Below are 3,759 nucleotides of genomic sequence, written 5' to 3' on the forward strand. Positions count from 1 at the left end.
GCCAGGGGGGGAAGGGGCGAAGAAAGTGAACGAGAAGATGAGAAAGAGAAGAAGGAAAAGGAGAAGAAAACACCTAGTGAATAGTAAATCACTATACAGTGGTTAACTACAGCAGTCAAACACATTCAATTGCGCAGAATCTAGAAGGTCCCAGTTTCCCATAAGCGCAGTCCACATGACCACACCAGTAGTTAGGCGGGGGACCCAGGTAACAGGGGGCAAGGCCTCCCAGTCGGCCTCCTCCCATGCACTGAGGATTCTACACAGCTGGGATGTGACCAGGCTGAACTCCATATTCTCACTAAGATGAAAGGGTTACTCAGCAAATGAATATAGCAAATAAGAGATTTTATGGTGCCATTTCAACACTAAAGGAGCAGTGTCAAGCACACGGTAGCATTCCTTCTGGCCGAATAGATGATGAGAAACACGTCATTTTTGCCTGCTCACTGAACCTCATCCTGAGATGCCCCGGTGAGTGGCACTTTATTAGTCTGGTTCCTGTATATTCAGAAAATCAATAAAAATGTGTGTGCTGTTTAATAGGCTATAATTCTAACTTCTCGCTCACTTGGTCTAGCCTTTCTTCCCCCACAGACTAGGTTTGGCAATGAACAGTCTTCGAGCTGGGCGTGGGAACCTCGAGGAAACTTACACTTGCTCTGTTCAACAAATACACACTGGTTCCTTCCAAACCCAAGTGGGATGGACTCTGCCTGCGAACGACCTCCAGAGCCGTTTCTGAAGTGGGATTCAGAGAAACAGGTGTCACTCGCATATCGCACACCTTAGAGGGCCTCACTGGACGCTGACGCCCGCGGCTGGGCGACACACTCCAAAGGGCAAGCTGCAGGTGTCCTATAGTAAAACTCTGCTCTTCGAGTCTCTCCCAGCAAGCCTTGCCCACCACTCTTCCTTGTGGGGAGTAAATGCAGTCCACTGAGAGCTAGAGAACCCTCGCTCTGCCCGTTTCTGGTGCTCAGGTTTGGGGGCTCTTCCCCTTGCCTTACCCATCCCACGGAGGACACTTTGCACAGTGCGTTCTGTATGACCAGCTTCCACAGCCATACCTTTTCCTGTTATAAACAAGGAGCGTACTACACATACGTGAAGGTATGAACAGTTTGGCTGATCCAGGATAAAAGAGCCCATGGCCCCCTTAAGGGTTCTTCCAAAGGGGTCCGACTGCATGCAAAACAGAACCGCCAAGGCTCTCAACTCACTACAAAAATAAACATCACTGCAACCCTGGTGCAAATACAAGTCCACCAGGTCCTTCTTCCCTCATCCCCACCTCCCACTCCTTCCTCCTCTCACCCTTGGCAAGACCCTGGCGGCCTAATGCTCCCCCTTACACCTTCCTTGGCACACACCTCGGTGCCCACACCAGCTGGCTTGGGATTAAAAAGGACCACACTAGGAAGTGCCAGAGAGAGTGAGGCCTATCGTATCCAATTTCTCTGGCCTTTTATAGATGCACCATGAACCAGGGAGTCTGGGATGGTGGTCTGAGACTCCACGGATCTGTGTTCCTCCAAACCTCCTCAGTTGCCCATGGGCAAAAGCAAACCACGTGGCCCTCAGACTACCATCTATGAAAGCAAGAGGTTGGCCCAGGGGATCTCTAAGACCTCTGGACTCTGAAAATCCAAGAGTTCTACTGTCAAAGAAACTGGGGGAACTGAAATACCTTTTAATTACTAGTAGGACCCTTTCACAGAATTCCTCAAACTCCTTTGTTGTATCTCCCACTCTATCATTCTTGCTCACTGAGACACGAAAGCAGATTCTGAGAATGTTAGCAATACCATTGTTCTTCTAGTAATAATAATTTTTGCATAGACATCCACAAAAAGCCCCAGCCCTGAAGTAGTAGGGTGGCCCTAATAAATGCTCCGGGCAAGCCAAAAGATGGTGGTGTTAAGTCACCCCAAAGTGACGCACAGGAAAGGGCACTCACCTTCTCCACAGCTCATGTGACAGGAACATTTCCGTGCCAGCTGCCAAGTGAGGTACTAGGACACCAAGAGAACCATCGTTAAAGCCCAAGAGTCCCAAAAGTTGTGTCTCCAGCAGGAGAGAGCTAGACAGTTTTCCAGTAAGTAACAAGATTTCTTTCAAAAGATTTCACTCTGCTGAAGAAAGCCGAACGATGAGGTGGTAGGGAAAGATGGGGACAGTGACATTGTGCAACTAGCTTTTGTCTTCTGGATCACCCTGGCCAACAAAAGCACGGTGCAAAAATCCCTGCCAAGGACTGAATCGGCTGGGACATCACCACTTTCTGCTGCAACTTGGCTGATTTTAAACCAAAACAGGTGACTTGAAGGGTAAGGCTGACGTTGGAAACGTCAGCCTCTTCTGCCAGCAACCAGCACAATCCTCTGAAAAAACATTTGACTTTTTGTCATGGATGTCCTTACATTCAAACAGTCCCAGATGATCAGGAACTGAAGCGTTTAAACCCTCATTATGAGAGCGCACAGCACAGAAAGGGGCTCAGTGCAAAGAATTCACAAGGCTGTGTGAGCATGGGTGTCCTTGGGCCATTCAACACTGTTCCTCAGTAAGTGTGTGCATGTGTGAGTGTATAACAACTTCTCTGGGCAAGAGGAAGACACTTATAAAGTGCAAAAGAAATACAAAAGTCCTCGTGGGGCACACTTATTGTCAACCACCAGTGCAAGGTGACACTGACTGACCAGTTCACAAACTTTTACCTTGCAGACACCACCCAAATTGGACACTGCTCCTTTTTAGCAGAACAGACACTGCTCGGAAGTAAACAAAGTACTTGCCCTGCTGCAGCTCTGAGGGCTCCTTCTCACCAGCTGCTGAGGAGCCTGCTACCCCCTGACCAGCTGCTTGTGGGGTGTCAGGGGGAGCGAGGAAGGTCTGAGGAAAGCTTTGGGAGTGGAGAAGAGTGACAGAAGCGTCTTGCATTGTGTGACACACACAGCTTCAGGGCACCCGCCTCATCAGCTCATCCCTGAGAGACTGACACTCCTCCCCACTCCACAGAAAAGTTCACTGCTCACGGGACTCTAGAGGCAAGCTGGCAAACAGCTTTCACAAACTGGCTCCATACAGAACAACCCAAAATAAAAGTGCTACTTTCATGACTGATGAGGAGTATGCAATATATTTTCATTACACAGAAATATGTAGTTATGACAAGAGCCATCCAAAAAGAACTGAGGAGCTGGCGTGGAAACCAGTAGGTGAAGCGTTCACATTGCATGAGAAAGGCCACGGGTTCCACACACATGTACATGAGCGTGTGCGCGCACACAGAGACTGAGAGCGCACGCAGTAAGAAAACAATGATTTCACACTGCAGATGCCACATTTAAGAAGGTGCCTGGTCTGGACCTGTGACTGGTACGTGTGCAAAGAAAGGAACTTTGTGCTCTTTTCCCACTTGACTACAATGAAACAGACACTTCAGCAGTGCTTGTGCCTCCAGCACACAACCATCAGCCCATCAGAACAGTGGGCTGAGCAGAAGCGTGTGAGAAGTCACAAGAACAGACTGCTGCTTGCTCTCCCACCCCTAAATTACTGCACTGCCCTTGGTCCAGATTTGCCTAATGTTGGGTTTATCGCTATCAGGCCAAATACAATTTACTGATTTAATATCCTATTACTTAGTTACCTCTGTTTTTGTTATAGAGTGTCAAATAAATTAGATTATCTATACCGCAGGATTTTCCTGAACTTCATACATAGTCTAATTTATATCTCACCAAAAAAAAAAAA

The sequence above is a fragment of the Fukomys damarensis genome, unplaced genomic scaffold (genome assembly GCF_012274545.1).
Source record: "Fukomys damarensis isolate Sample0158 unplaced genomic scaffold, DMR_v1.0_HiC HiC_scaffold_19, whole genome shotgun sequence".
Taxonomy (NCBI): domain Eukaryota; kingdom Metazoa; phylum Chordata; class Mammalia; order Rodentia; family Bathyergidae; genus Fukomys; species Fukomys damarensis.